Source organism: Aquarana catesbeiana, linkage group LG13 (genome assembly GCF_042186555.1).
Source record: "Aquarana catesbeiana isolate 2022-GZ linkage group LG13, ASM4218655v1, whole genome shotgun sequence".
Taxonomy (NCBI): Eukaryota; Metazoa; Chordata; class Amphibia; order Anura; family Ranidae; genus Aquarana; species Aquarana catesbeiana.
Window position 1 is genome coordinate 164,515,988 of NC_133336.1, and position 9,558 is coordinate 164,525,545.

General features: G+C 56.6%; 43 non-coding genes and 1 pseudogene across 43 annotated transcripts; all 44 read left to right on the forward strand.

Moving 5' to 3' along the window:
* The first annotated feature begins 36 nt into the window (after nucleotides 1-36).
* Nucleotides 37-155, forward strand: LOC141120936 (5S ribosomal RNA). The gene has a single exon (XR_012240080.1). It is a non-coding gene; the product is annotated as a 5S ribosomal RNA (ribosomal RNA).
* Nucleotides 156-255: 100 nt separating this feature from the next.
* Nucleotides 256-374, forward strand: LOC141120937 (5S ribosomal RNA). The gene has a single exon (XR_012240081.1). It is a non-coding gene; the product is annotated as a 5S ribosomal RNA (ribosomal RNA).
* Nucleotides 375-473: 99 nt separating this feature from the next.
* On the forward strand, nucleotides 474-592 carry LOC141120938 (5S ribosomal RNA). Its single transcript, XR_012240082.1, has one exon. It is a non-coding gene; the product is annotated as a 5S ribosomal RNA (ribosomal RNA).
* A 98-nt stretch (nucleotides 593-690) lies between these two features.
* Nucleotides 691-809, forward strand: LOC141120249 (5S ribosomal RNA). Its single transcript, XR_012239575.1, has one exon. It is a non-coding gene; the product is annotated as a 5S ribosomal RNA (ribosomal RNA).
* Nucleotides 810-908: 99 nt separating this feature from the next.
* On the forward strand, nucleotides 909-1,027 carry LOC141120423 (5S ribosomal RNA). Its single transcript, XR_012239744.1, has one exon. It is a non-coding gene; the product is annotated as a 5S ribosomal RNA (ribosomal RNA).
* A 100-nt stretch (nucleotides 1,028-1,127) lies between these two features.
* On the forward strand, nucleotides 1,128-1,246 carry LOC141120939 (5S ribosomal RNA). The gene has a single exon (XR_012240083.1). It is a non-coding gene; the product is annotated as a 5S ribosomal RNA (ribosomal RNA).
* A 100-nt stretch (nucleotides 1,247-1,346) lies between these two features.
* LOC141120940 (5S ribosomal RNA) lies at nucleotides 1,347-1,465 on the forward strand. Its single transcript, XR_012240084.1, has one exon. It is a non-coding gene; the product is annotated as a 5S ribosomal RNA (ribosomal RNA).
* Nucleotides 1,466-1,564: 99 nt separating this feature from the next.
* LOC141120942 (5S ribosomal RNA) lies at nucleotides 1,565-1,683 on the forward strand. Its single transcript, XR_012240086.1, has one exon. It is a non-coding gene; the product is annotated as a 5S ribosomal RNA (ribosomal RNA).
* Nucleotides 1,684-1,782: 99 nt separating this feature from the next.
* Nucleotides 1,783-1,901, forward strand: LOC141120184 (5S ribosomal RNA). The gene has a single exon (XR_012239511.1). It is a non-coding gene; the product is annotated as a 5S ribosomal RNA (ribosomal RNA).
* A 100-nt stretch (nucleotides 1,902-2,001) lies between these two features.
* Nucleotides 2,002-2,120, forward strand: LOC141120263 (5S ribosomal RNA). Its single transcript, XR_012239588.1, has one exon. It is a non-coding gene; the product is annotated as a 5S ribosomal RNA (ribosomal RNA).
* A 100-nt stretch (nucleotides 2,121-2,220) lies between these two features.
* LOC141119986 (5S ribosomal RNA) lies at nucleotides 2,221-2,339 on the forward strand. Its single transcript, XR_012239319.1, has one exon. It is a non-coding gene; the product is annotated as a 5S ribosomal RNA (ribosomal RNA).
* Nucleotides 2,340-2,438: 99 nt separating this feature from the next.
* On the forward strand, nucleotides 2,439-2,557 carry LOC141120943 (5S ribosomal RNA). Its single transcript, XR_012240087.1, has one exon. It is a non-coding gene; the product is annotated as a 5S ribosomal RNA (ribosomal RNA).
* A 98-nt stretch (nucleotides 2,558-2,655) lies between these two features.
* LOC141120944 (5S ribosomal RNA) lies at nucleotides 2,656-2,774 on the forward strand. The gene has a single exon (XR_012240088.1). It is a non-coding gene; the product is annotated as a 5S ribosomal RNA (ribosomal RNA).
* A 99-nt stretch (nucleotides 2,775-2,873) lies between these two features.
* On the forward strand, nucleotides 2,874-2,992 carry LOC141120945 (5S ribosomal RNA). Its single transcript, XR_012240089.1, has one exon. It is a non-coding gene; the product is annotated as a 5S ribosomal RNA (ribosomal RNA).
* A 100-nt stretch (nucleotides 2,993-3,092) lies between these two features.
* On the forward strand, nucleotides 3,093-3,211 carry LOC141117996 (5S ribosomal RNA). The gene has a single exon (XR_012237384.1). It is a non-coding gene; the product is annotated as a 5S ribosomal RNA (ribosomal RNA).
* Nucleotides 3,212-3,310: 99 nt separating this feature from the next.
* LOC141120115 (5S ribosomal RNA) lies at nucleotides 3,311-3,429 on the forward strand. Its single transcript, XR_012239444.1, has one exon. It is a non-coding gene; the product is annotated as a 5S ribosomal RNA (ribosomal RNA).
* A 98-nt stretch (nucleotides 3,430-3,527) lies between these two features.
* Nucleotides 3,528-3,646, forward strand: LOC141120589 (5S ribosomal RNA). Its single transcript, XR_012239902.1, has one exon. It is a non-coding gene; the product is annotated as a 5S ribosomal RNA (ribosomal RNA).
* Nucleotides 3,647-3,745: 99 nt separating this feature from the next.
* Nucleotides 3,746-3,864, forward strand: LOC141120946 (5S ribosomal RNA). The gene has a single exon (XR_012240090.1). It is a non-coding gene; the product is annotated as a 5S ribosomal RNA (ribosomal RNA).
* Nucleotides 3,865-3,964: 100 nt separating this feature from the next.
* On the forward strand, nucleotides 3,965-4,083 carry LOC141120947 (5S ribosomal RNA). The gene has a single exon (XR_012240091.1). It is a non-coding gene; the product is annotated as a 5S ribosomal RNA (ribosomal RNA).
* A 100-nt stretch (nucleotides 4,084-4,183) lies between these two features.
* Nucleotides 4,184-4,302, forward strand: LOC141120948 (5S ribosomal RNA). The gene has a single exon (XR_012240092.1). It is a non-coding gene; the product is annotated as a 5S ribosomal RNA (ribosomal RNA).
* Nucleotides 4,303-4,401: 99 nt separating this feature from the next.
* Nucleotides 4,402-4,520, forward strand: LOC141120949 (5S ribosomal RNA). The gene has a single exon (XR_012240093.1). It is a non-coding gene; the product is annotated as a 5S ribosomal RNA (ribosomal RNA).
* A 98-nt stretch (nucleotides 4,521-4,618) lies between these two features.
* On the forward strand, nucleotides 4,619-4,737 carry LOC141120950 (5S ribosomal RNA). The gene has a single exon (XR_012240094.1). It is a non-coding gene; the product is annotated as a 5S ribosomal RNA (ribosomal RNA).
* Nucleotides 4,738-4,837: 100 nt separating this feature from the next.
* On the forward strand, nucleotides 4,838-4,956 carry LOC141120289 (5S ribosomal RNA). Its single transcript, XR_012239613.1, has one exon. It is a non-coding gene; the product is annotated as a 5S ribosomal RNA (ribosomal RNA).
* A 100-nt stretch (nucleotides 4,957-5,056) lies between these two features.
* Nucleotides 5,057-5,175, forward strand: LOC141120951 (5S ribosomal RNA). Its single transcript, XR_012240095.1, has one exon. It is a non-coding gene; the product is annotated as a 5S ribosomal RNA (ribosomal RNA).
* Nucleotides 5,176-5,273: 98 nt separating this feature from the next.
* Nucleotides 5,274-5,392, forward strand: LOC141120953 (5S ribosomal RNA). Its single transcript, XR_012240097.1, has one exon. It is a non-coding gene; the product is annotated as a 5S ribosomal RNA (ribosomal RNA).
* A 98-nt stretch (nucleotides 5,393-5,490) lies between these two features.
* Nucleotides 5,491-5,609, forward strand: LOC141120954 (5S ribosomal RNA). Its single transcript, XR_012240098.1, has one exon. It is a non-coding gene; the product is annotated as a 5S ribosomal RNA (ribosomal RNA).
* Nucleotides 5,610-5,708: 99 nt separating this feature from the next.
* Nucleotides 5,709-5,827, forward strand: LOC141120955 (5S ribosomal RNA). Its single transcript, XR_012240099.1, has one exon. It is a non-coding gene; the product is annotated as a 5S ribosomal RNA (ribosomal RNA).
* A 100-nt stretch (nucleotides 5,828-5,927) lies between these two features.
* On the forward strand, nucleotides 5,928-6,046 carry LOC141120956 (5S ribosomal RNA). Its single transcript, XR_012240100.1, has one exon. It is a non-coding gene; the product is annotated as a 5S ribosomal RNA (ribosomal RNA).
* Nucleotides 6,047-6,146: 100 nt separating this feature from the next.
* LOC141120006 (5S ribosomal RNA) lies at nucleotides 6,147-6,265 on the forward strand. Its single transcript, XR_012239339.1, has one exon. It is a non-coding gene; the product is annotated as a 5S ribosomal RNA (ribosomal RNA).
* A 100-nt stretch (nucleotides 6,266-6,365) lies between these two features.
* On the forward strand, nucleotides 6,366-6,484 carry LOC141120256 (5S ribosomal RNA). The gene has a single exon (XR_012239582.1). It is a non-coding gene; the product is annotated as a 5S ribosomal RNA (ribosomal RNA).
* A 100-nt stretch (nucleotides 6,485-6,584) lies between these two features.
* On the forward strand, nucleotides 6,585-6,703 carry LOC141120957 (5S ribosomal RNA). Its single transcript, XR_012240101.1, has one exon. It is a non-coding gene; the product is annotated as a 5S ribosomal RNA (ribosomal RNA).
* Nucleotides 6,704-6,802: 99 nt separating this feature from the next.
* LOC141120959 (5S ribosomal RNA) lies at nucleotides 6,803-6,921 on the forward strand. Its single transcript, XR_012240103.1, has one exon. It is a non-coding gene; the product is annotated as a 5S ribosomal RNA (ribosomal RNA).
* Nucleotides 6,922-7,019: 98 nt separating this feature from the next.
* Nucleotides 7,020-7,128, forward strand: LOC141120617 (5S ribosomal RNA; annotated as a pseudogene).
* A 98-nt stretch (nucleotides 7,129-7,226) lies between these two features.
* On the forward strand, nucleotides 7,227-7,345 carry LOC141120960 (5S ribosomal RNA). The gene has a single exon (XR_012240104.1). It is a non-coding gene; the product is annotated as a 5S ribosomal RNA (ribosomal RNA).
* A 99-nt stretch (nucleotides 7,346-7,444) lies between these two features.
* Nucleotides 7,445-7,563, forward strand: LOC141120961 (5S ribosomal RNA). Its single transcript, XR_012240105.1, has one exon. It is a non-coding gene; the product is annotated as a 5S ribosomal RNA (ribosomal RNA).
* A 100-nt stretch (nucleotides 7,564-7,663) lies between these two features.
* LOC141120962 (5S ribosomal RNA) lies at nucleotides 7,664-7,782 on the forward strand. The gene has a single exon (XR_012240106.1). It is a non-coding gene; the product is annotated as a 5S ribosomal RNA (ribosomal RNA).
* A 99-nt stretch (nucleotides 7,783-7,881) lies between these two features.
* LOC141120963 (5S ribosomal RNA) lies at nucleotides 7,882-8,000 on the forward strand. Its single transcript, XR_012240107.1, has one exon. It is a non-coding gene; the product is annotated as a 5S ribosomal RNA (ribosomal RNA).
* Nucleotides 8,001-8,099: 99 nt separating this feature from the next.
* LOC141120965 (5S ribosomal RNA) lies at nucleotides 8,100-8,218 on the forward strand. Its single transcript, XR_012240109.1, has one exon. It is a non-coding gene; the product is annotated as a 5S ribosomal RNA (ribosomal RNA).
* Nucleotides 8,219-8,316: 98 nt separating this feature from the next.
* LOC141120389 (5S ribosomal RNA) lies at nucleotides 8,317-8,435 on the forward strand. The gene has a single exon (XR_012239711.1). It is a non-coding gene; the product is annotated as a 5S ribosomal RNA (ribosomal RNA).
* Nucleotides 8,436-8,534: 99 nt separating this feature from the next.
* Nucleotides 8,535-8,653, forward strand: LOC141120966 (5S ribosomal RNA). The gene has a single exon (XR_012240110.1). It is a non-coding gene; the product is annotated as a 5S ribosomal RNA (ribosomal RNA).
* A 100-nt stretch (nucleotides 8,654-8,753) lies between these two features.
* LOC141120178 (5S ribosomal RNA) lies at nucleotides 8,754-8,872 on the forward strand. Its single transcript, XR_012239505.1, has one exon. It is a non-coding gene; the product is annotated as a 5S ribosomal RNA (ribosomal RNA).
* Nucleotides 8,873-8,972: 100 nt separating this feature from the next.
* Nucleotides 8,973-9,091, forward strand: LOC141120136 (5S ribosomal RNA). Its single transcript, XR_012239464.1, has one exon. It is a non-coding gene; the product is annotated as a 5S ribosomal RNA (ribosomal RNA).
* A 99-nt stretch (nucleotides 9,092-9,190) lies between these two features.
* On the forward strand, nucleotides 9,191-9,309 carry LOC141120967 (5S ribosomal RNA). Its single transcript, XR_012240111.1, has one exon. It is a non-coding gene; the product is annotated as a 5S ribosomal RNA (ribosomal RNA).
* A 98-nt stretch (nucleotides 9,310-9,407) lies between these two features.
* LOC141120968 (5S ribosomal RNA) lies at nucleotides 9,408-9,526 on the forward strand. Its single transcript, XR_012240112.1, has one exon. It is a non-coding gene; the product is annotated as a 5S ribosomal RNA (ribosomal RNA).
* The last annotated feature ends 32 nt before the right edge of the window (nucleotides 9,527-9,558 follow it).

Below are 9,558 nucleotides of genomic sequence, written 5' to 3' on the forward strand. Positions count from 1 at the left end.
CCAAGGTCAGGAGGGTTGAGCGTGCCGTTAGAGATCGCCTACGGCCACATCACCCTGAAAGCGCCCGATCTCGTCTGATCTCGGAGGCTAAGCAGGGTCGGGCCTGGTTAGTACCTGGATGGGAGACCGCCTGGGAATACCAGGTGCCGTAGGCTTCTTTTTTTGGGGGGCGTTCTGGACTTGCCCTGTTTTTTTTCCTCGTTTCCCATCTTGGCGCCGCCAAGGTCAAGAGGGTTGAGCGTGCCGTTAGAGATCGCCTACGGCCACATCACCCTGAAAGCGCCCGATCTCGTCTGATCTCGGAGGCTAAGCAGGGTCGGGCCTGGTTAGTACCTGGATGGGAGACCGCCTGGGAATACCAGGTGCCGTAGGCTTCTTTTTTTCTTGGATTTCTGGACTTGCCCTGTTTTTTTTCCTCGTTTCCCATCTTGGCGCCGCCAAGGTCAAGAGGGTTGAGCGTGCCGTTAGAGATCGCCTACGGCCACATCACCCTGAAAGCGCCCGATCTCGTCTGATCTCGGAGGCTAAGCAGGGTCGGGCCTGGTTAGTACCTGGATGGGAGACCGCCTGGGAATACCAGGTGCCGTAGGCTTCTTTTTTTCTTGGAGTTCTGGACTTGCCCTGTTTTTTTCCTCGTTTCCCATCTTGGTGCCGCCAAAGTCAAGAGGGTTGAGCGTGCCGTAAGAGATCGCCTACGGCCACATCACCCTGAAAGCGCCCGATCTCGTCTGATCTTGGAGGCTAAGCAGGGTCGGGCCTGGTTAGTACCTGGATGGGAGACCGCCTGGGAATACCAGGTGCCGTAGGCTTCTTTTTTTTGGGGGAGTTCTGGACTTGCCCTGTTTTTTTCCTCGTTTCCCATCTTGGCGCCGCCAAGGTCAAGAGGGTTGAGCGTGCCGTTAGAGATCACCTACGGCCACATCACCCTGAAAGCGCCCGATCTCGTCTGATCTCGGAGGTTAAGCAGGGTCGGGCCTGGTTAGTACCTGGATGGGAGACCGCCTGGGAATACCAGGTGCCGTAGACTTCTTTTTTTTGGGGGAGTTCTGGACTTGCCCTGTTTTTTTTCCTCGTTTCCCATCTTGGCGCCGCCAAGGTCAAGAGGGTTGAGCGTGCCGTTAGAGATCGCCTACGGCCACATCACCCTGAAAGCGCCCGATCTCGTCTGATCTCGGAGGCTAAGCAGGGTCGGGCCTGGTTAGTACCTGGATGGGAGACCGCCTGGGAATACCAGGTGCCGTAGGCTTCTTTTTTTGGGGGGCGTTCTGGACTTGCCCTGTTTTTTTTCCTCGTTTCCCATCTTGGCGCCGCCAAGGTCAAGAGGGTTGAGCGTGCCGTTAGAGATCGCCTACGGCCACATCACCCTGAAAGCGCCCGATCTCGTCTGATCTCGGAGGCTAAGCAGGGTCGGGCCTGGTTAGTACCTGGATGGGAGACCGCCTGGGAATACCAGGTGCCGTAGGCTTCTTTTTTTCTTGGATTTCTGGACTTGCCCTGTTTTTTTTCCTCGTTTCCCATCTTGGCGCCGCCAAGGTCAAGAGGGTTGAGCGTGCCGTTAGAGATCGCCTACGGCCACATCACCCTGAAAGCGCCCGATCTCGTCTGATCTCGGAGGCTAAGCAGGGTCGGGCCTGGTTAGTACCTGGATGGGAGACCGCCTGGGAATACCAGGTGCCGTAGGCTTCTTTTTTTTGGGGGAGTTCTGGACTTGCCCTGTTTTTTTCCTCGTTTCCCATCTTGGCGCCGCCAAGGTCAAGAGGGTTGAGCGTGCCGTTAGAGATCGCCTACGGCCACATCACCCTGAAAGCGCCCGATCTCGTCTGATCTCGGAGGCTAAGCAGGGTCGGGCCTGGTTAGTATCTGGATGGGAGACCGCCTGGGAATACCAGGTGCCGTAGGCTTCTTTTTTTTGGGGGAGTTCTGGACTTGCCCTGTTTTTTTTCCTCGTTTCCCATCTTGGCGCCGCCAAGGTCAAGAGGGTTGAGCGTGCCGTTAGAGATCGCCTACGGCCACATCACCCTGAAAGCGCCCGATCTCGTCTGATTTCGGAGGCTAAGCAGGGTCGGGCCTGGTTAGTACCTGGATGGGAGACCGCCTGGGAATACCAGGTGCCGTAGGCTTCTTTTTTTGGGGGGCGTTCTGGACTTGCCCTGTTTTTTTTCCTCGTTTCCCATCTTGGCGCCGCCAAGGTCAAGAGGGTTGAGCGTGCCGTTAGAGATCGCCTACGGCCACATCACCCTGAAAGCGCCCGATCTCGTCTGATCTCGGAGGCTAAGCAGGGTCGTGCCTGGTTAGTACCTGGATGGGAGACCGCCTGGGAATACCAGGTGCCGTAGGCTTCTTTTTTTCTTGGATTTCTGGACTTGCCCTGTTTTTTTTCCTCGTTTCCCATCTTGGCGCCGCCAAGGTCAAGAGGGTTGAGCGTGCCGTTAGAGATCGCCTACGGCCACATCACCCTGAAAGCGCCCGATCTCGTCTGATCTCGGAGGCTAAGCAGGGTCGGGCCTGGTTAGTACCTGGATGGGAGACCGCCTGGGAATACCAGGTGCCGTAGGCTTCTTTTTTTCTTGGAGTTCTGGACTTGCCCTGTTTTTTTCCTCGTTTCCCATCTTGGTGCCGCCAAAGTCAAGAGGGTTGAGCTTGCCGTTAGAGATCGCCTACGGCCACATCACCCTGAAAGCGCCCGATCTCGTCTGATCTCGGAGGCTAAGCAGGGTCGGGCCTGGTTAGTACCTGGATGGGAGACCGCCTGGGAATACCAGGTGCCGTAGGCTTCTTTTTTTTGGGGGAGTTCTGGACTTGCCCTGTTTTTTTCCTCGTTTCCCATCTTGGCGCCGCCAAGGTCAAGAGGGTTGAGCGTGCCGTTAGAGATCGCCTACGGCCACATCACCCTGAAAGCGCCCGATCTCGTCTGATCTCGGAGGCTAAGCAGGGTCGGGCCTGGTTAGTACCTGGATGGGAGACCGCCTGGGAATACCAGGTGCCGTAGGCTTCTTTTTTTGGGGGGCGTTCTGGACTTGCCCTGTTTTTTTTCCTCGTTTCCCATCTTGGCGCCGCCAAGGTCAAGAGGGTTGAGCGTGCCGTTAGAGATCGCCTACGGCCACATCACCCTGAAAGCGCCCGATCTCGTCTGATCTCGGATGCTAAGCAGGGTCGGGCCTGGTTAGTACCTGGATGGGAGACCGCCTGGGAATACCAGGTGCCGTAGGCTTCTTTTTTTCTTGGATTTCTGGAATTGCCCTGTTTTTTTTCCTCGTTTCCCATCTTGGCGCCGCCAAGGTCAAGAGGGTTGAGCGTGCCGTTAGAGATCGCCTACGGCCACATCACCCTGAAAGCGCCCGATCTCATCTGATCTCGGAGGCTAAGCATGGTCGGGCCTGGTTAGTACCTGGATGGGAGACCGCCTGGGAATACCAGGTGCCGTAGGCTTCTTTTTTTCTTGGAGTTCTGGACTTGCCCTGTTTTTTTCCTCGTTTCCCATCTTGGTGCCGCCAAAGTCAAGAGGGTTGAGCGTGCCGTAAGAGATCGCCTACGGCCACATCAACCTGAAAGCGCCCGATCTCGTCTGATCTTGGAGGCTAAGCAGGGTCGGGCCTGGTTAGTACCTGGATAGGAGACCGCCTGGGAATACCAGGTGCCGTAGGCTTCTTTTTTTTGGGGGAGTTCTGGACTTGCCCTGTTTTTTTCCTCGTTTCCCATCTTGGCGCCGCCAAGGTCAAGAGGGTTGAGCGTGCCGTTAGAGATCGCCTACGGCCACATCACCCTGAAAGCGCCCGATCTCGTCTGATCTCGGAGGCTAAGCAGGGTCGGGCCTGGTTAGTACCTGGATGGGAGACCGCCTGGGAATACCAGGTGCCGTAGGCTTCTTTTTTTTGGGGGAGTTCTGGACTTGCCCTGTTTTTTTTCCTCGTTTCCCATCTTGGCGCCGCCAAGGTCAAGAGGGTTGAGCGTGCCATTAGAGATCGCCTACGGCCACATCACCCTGAAAGCGCCCGATCTCGTCTGATCTCGGAGGCTAAGCAGGGTCGGGCCTGGTTAGTACCTGGATGGGAGACCGCCTGGGAATACCAGGTGCCGTAGGCTTCTTTTTTTGGGGGGCGTTCTGGACTTGCCCTGTTTTTTTTCCTCGTTTCCCATCTTGGCGCCGCCAAGGTCAAGAGGGTTGAGCGTGCCGTTAGAGATCGCCTACGGCCACATCACCCTGAAAGCGCCCGATCTCGTCTGATCTCGGAGGCTAAGCAGGGTCGGGCCTGGTTAGTACCTGGATGGGAGACCGCCTGGGAATACCAGGTGCCGTAGGCTTCTTTTTTTCTTGGATTTCTGGACTTGCCCTGTTTTTTTTCCTCGTTTCCCATCTTGGCGCCGCCAAGGTCAAGAGGGTTGAGCGTGCCGTTAGAGATCGCCTACGGCCACATCACCCTGAAAGCGCCCGATCTCGTCTGATCTCGGAGGCTAAGCAGGGTCGGGCCTGGTTAGTACCTGGATGGGAGACCGCCTGGGAATACCAGGTGCCGTAGGCTTCTTTTTTTCTTGGAGTTCTGGACTTGCCCTGTTTTTTTCCTCGTTTCCCATCTTGGTGCCGCCAAAGTCAAGAGGGTTGAGCGTGCCGTAAGAGATCGCCTACGGCCACATCACCCTGAAAGCGCCCGATCTCGTCTGATCTCGGAGGCTAAGCAGGGTCGGGCCTGGTTAGTACCTGGATGGGAGACCGCCTGGGAATACCAGGTGCCGTAGGCTTCTTTTTTTTGGGGGAGTTCTGGACTTGCCCTGTTTTTTTTCCTCGTTTCCCATCTTGGCGCCGCCAAGGTCAAGAGGGTTGAGCGTGCCGTTAGAGATCGCCTACGGCCACATCACCCTGAAAGCGCCCGATCTCGTCTGATCTCGGAGGCTAAGCAGGGTCGGGCCTGGTTAGTACCTGGATGGGAGACCGCCTGGGAATACCAGGTGCCATAGGCTTCTTTTTTTGGGGGGCGTTCTGGACTTGCCCTGTTTTTTTTCCTCGTTTCCCATCTTGGCGCCGCCAAGGTCAAGAGGGTTGAGCGTGCCGTTAGAGATCGCCTACGGCCACATCACCCTGAAAGCGCCCGATCTCGTCTGATCTCGGAGGCTAAGCAGGGTCGGGCCTGGTTAGTACCTGGATGGGAGACCGCCTGGGAATACCAGGTGCCGTAGGCTTCTTTTTTTCTTGGAGTTCTGGACTTGCCCTGTTTTTTTCCTCGTTTCCCATCTTGGTGCCGCCAAAGTCAAGAGGGTTGAGCGTGCCGTAAGAGATCGCCTACGGCCACATCACCCTGAAAGCGCCCGATCTCGTCTGATCTCGGAGGCTAAGCAGGGTCGGGCCTGGTTAGTACCTGGATGGGAGACCGCCTGGGAATACCAGGTGCCGTAGGCTTCTTTTTTTCTTGGAGTTCTGGACTTGCCCTGTTTTTTTCCTCGTTTCCCATCTTGGTGCCGCCAAAGTCAAGAGGGTTGAGCGTGCCGTAAGAGATCGCCTACGGCCACATCACCCTGAAAGCGCCCGATCTCGTCTGATCTCGGAGGCTAAGCAGGGTCGGGCCTGGTTAGTACCTGGATGGGAGACCGCCTGGGAATACCAGGTGCCGTAGGCTTCTTTTTTTTGGGGGAGTTCTGGACTTGCCCTGTTTTTTTCCTCGTTTCCCATCTTGGCGCCGCCAAGGTCAAGAGGGTTGAGCGTGCCGTTAGAGATCGCCTACGGCCACATCACCCTGAAAGCGCCCGATCTCGTCTGATCTCGGAGGCTAAGCAGGGTCGGGCCTGGTTAGTACCTGGATGGGAGACCGCCTGGGAATACCAGGTGCCGTAGGCTTCTTTTTTTTGGGGGAGTTCTGGACTTGCCCTGTTTTTTTTCCTCGTTTCCCATCTTGGCGCCGCCAAGGTCAAGAGGGTTGAGCGTGCCGTTAGAGATTGCCTACGGCCACATCACCCTGAAAGCGCCCGATCTCGTCTGATCTCGGAGGCTAAGCAGGGTCGGGCCTGGTTAGTACCTGGATGGGAGACCGCCTGGGAATACCAGGTGCCGTAGGCTTCTTTTTTTGGGGGGCGTTCTGGACTTGCCCTGTTTTTTTTCCTCGTTTCCCATCTTGGCGCCGCCAAGGTCAAGAGGGTTGAGCGTGCCGTTAGAGATCGCCTACGGCTACATCACCCTGAAAGCGCCCGATCTCGTCTGATCTCGGAGGCTAAGCAGGGTCGGGCCTGGTTAGTACCTGGATGGGAGACCGCCTGGGAATACCAGGTGCCGTAGGCTTCTTTTTTTTGGGGGAGTTCTGGACTTGCCCTGTTTTTTTTCCTCGTTTCCCATCTTGGCGCCGCCAAGGTCAAGAGGGTTGAGCGTGCCTTTAGAGATCGCCTACGGCCACATCACCCTGAAAGCGCCCGATCTCGTCTGATCTCGGAGGCTAAGCAGGGTCGGGCCTGGTTAGTACCTGGATGGGAGACCGCCTGGGAATACCAGGTGCCGTAAGCTTCTTTTTTTGGGGGGCGTTCTGGACTTGCCCTGTTTTTTTTCCTCGTTTCCCATCTTGGCGCCGCCAAGGTCAAGAGGGTTGAGCGTGCCGTTAGAGATCGCCTACGGCCACATCACCCTGAAAGCGCCCGATCTCGTCTGATCTCGGAGGCTAAGCAGGGTCGGGCCTGGTTAGTACCTGGATGGGAGACCGCCTGGGAATACCAGGTGCCGTAGGCTTCTTTTTTTCTTGGATTTCTGGACTTGCCCTGTTTTTTTTCCTCGTTTCCCATCTTGGCGCCGCCAAGGTCAAGAGGGTTGAGCGTGCCGTTAGAGATTGCCTACGGCCACATCACCCTGAAAGCGCCCGATCTCGTCTGATCTCGGAGGCTAAGCAGGGTCGGGCCTGGTTAGTACCTGGATGGGAGACCGCCTGGGAATACCAGGTGCCGTAGGCTTCTTTTTTTCTTGGAGTTCTGGACTTGCCCTGTTTTTTTCCTCGTTTCCCATCTTGGTGCCGCCAAAGTCAAGAGGGTTGAGCGTGCCGTAAGAGATCGCCTACGGCCACATCACCCTGAAAGCGCCTGATCTCGGAGGCTAAGCAGGGTCGGGCCTGGTTAGTACCTGGATGGGAGACCGCCTGGGAATACCAGGTGCCGTAGGCTTCTTTTTTTCTTGGAGTTCTGGACTTGCCCTGTTTTTTTCCTCGTTTCCCATCTTGGTGCCGCCAAAGTCAAGAGGGTTGAGCGTGCCGTAAGAGATCGCCTACGGCCACATCACCCTGAAAGCGCCCGATCTCGTCTGATCTCGGAGGCTAAGCAGGGTCGGGCCTGGTTAGTACCTGGATGGGAGACCGCCTGGGAATACCAGGTGCCGTAGGCTTCTTTTTTTTGGGGGAGTTCTGGACTTGCCCTGTTTTTTTCCTCGTTTCCCATCTTGGCGCCGCCAAGGTCAAGAGGGTTGAGCGTGCCGTTAGAGATCGCCTACGGCCACATCACCCTGAAAGCGCCCGATCTCGTCTGATCTCGGAGGCTAAGCAGGGTCGGGCCTGGTTAGTACCTGGATGGGAGACCGCCTGGGAATACCAGGTGCCGTAGGCTTCTTTTTTTTGGGGGAGTTCTGGACTTGCCCTGTTTTTTTTCCTCGTTTCCCATCTTGGCGCCGCCAAGGTCAAGAGGGTTGAGCGTGCCATTAGAGATCGCCTACGGCCACATCACCCTGAAAGCGCCCGATCTCGTCTGATCTCGGAGGCTAAGCAGGGTCGGGCCTGGTTAGTACCTGGATGGGAGACCGCCTGGGAATACCAGGTGCCGTAGGCTTCTTTTTTTGGGGGGCGTTCTGGACTTGCCCTGTTTTTTTCCTCGTTTCCCATCTTGGCGCCGCCAAGGTCAAGAGGGTTGAGCGTGCCGTTAGAGATCGCCTACGGCCACATCACCCTGAAAGCGCCCGATCTCGTCTGATCTCGGAGGCTAAGCAGGGTCGGGCCTGGTTAGTACCTGGATGGGAGACCGCCTGGGAATACCAGGTGCCGTAGGCTTCTTTTTTTCTTGGATTTCTGGACTTGCCCTGTTTTTTTTCCTCGTTTCCCATCTTGGCGCCGCCAAGGTCAAGAGGGTTGAGCGTGCCGTTAGAGATCGCCTACGGCCACATCACCCTGAAAGCGCCCGATCTCGTCTGATCTCGGAGGCTAAGCAGGGTCGGGCCTGGTTAGTACCTGGATGGGAGACCGCCTGGGAATACCAGGTGCCGTAGGCTTCTTTTTTTCTTGGAGTTCTGGACTTGCCCTGTTTTTTTCCTCGTTTCCCATCTTGGTGCCGCCAAAGTCAAGAGGGTTGAGCGTGCCGTAAGAGATCGCCTACAGCCACATCACCCTGAAAGCGCCCGATCTCGTCTGATCTCGGAGGCTAAGCAGGGTCGGGCCTGGTTAGTACCTGGATGGGAGACCGCCTGGGAATACCAGGTGCCGTAGGCTTCTTTTTTTTGGGGGAGTTCTGGACTTGCCCTGTTTTTTTCCTCGTTTCCCATCTTGGCGCCGCCAAGGTCAAGAGGGTTGAGCGTGCCGTTAGAGATCGCCTACGGCCACATCACCCTGAAAGCGCCCGATCTCGTCTGATCTCGGAGGCTAAGCAGGGTCGGGCCTGGTTAGTACCTGGATGGGAGACCGCCTGGGAATACCAGGTGCCGTAGGCTTCTTTTTTTTGGGGGAGTTCTGGACTTGCCCTGTTTTTTTTCCTCGTTTCCCATCTTGGCGCCGCCAAGGTCAAGAGGGTTGAGCGTGCCGTTAGAGATCGCCTACGGCCACATCACCCTGAAAGCGCCCGATCTCGTCTGATCTCGGAGGCTAAGCAGGGTCGGGCCTGGTTAGTACCTGGACGGGAGACCGCCTGGGAATACCAGGTGCCGTAGGCTTCTTTTTTTGGGGGGCGTTCTGGACTTGCCCTGTTTTTTTTCCTCGTTTCCCATCTTGGCGCCGCCAAGGTCAAGAGGGTTGAGCGTGCCGTTAGAGATCACCTACGGCCACATCACCCTGAAAGCGCCCGATCTCGTCTGATCTCGGAGGCTAAGCAGGGTCGGGCCTGGTTAGTACCTGGATGGGAGACCGCCTGGGAATACCAGGTGCCGTAGGCTTCTTTTTTTCTTGGATTTCTGGACTTGCCCTGTTTTTTTTCCTCGTTTCCCATCTTGGCGCCGCCAAGGTCAAGAGGGTTGAGCGTGCCGTTAGAGATCGCCTACGGCCACATCACCCTGAAAGCGCCCGATCTCGTCTGATCTCGGAGGCTAAGCAGGGTCGGGCCTGGTTAGTACCTGGATGGGAGACCGCCTGGGAATACCAGGTGCCGTAGGCTTCTTTTTTTCTTGGCGTTCTGGACTTGCCCTGTTTTTTTCCTCGTTTCCCATCTTGGTGCCGCCAAAGTCAAGAGGGTTGAGCGTGCCGTAAGAGATCGCCTACGGCCACATCACCCTGAAAGCGCCCGATCTCGTCTGATCTCGGAGGCTAAGCAGGGTCGGGCCTGGTTAGTACCTGGATGGGAGACCGCCTGGGAATACCAGGTGCCGTAGGCTTCTTTTTTTCTTGGAGTTCTGGACTTGCCCTG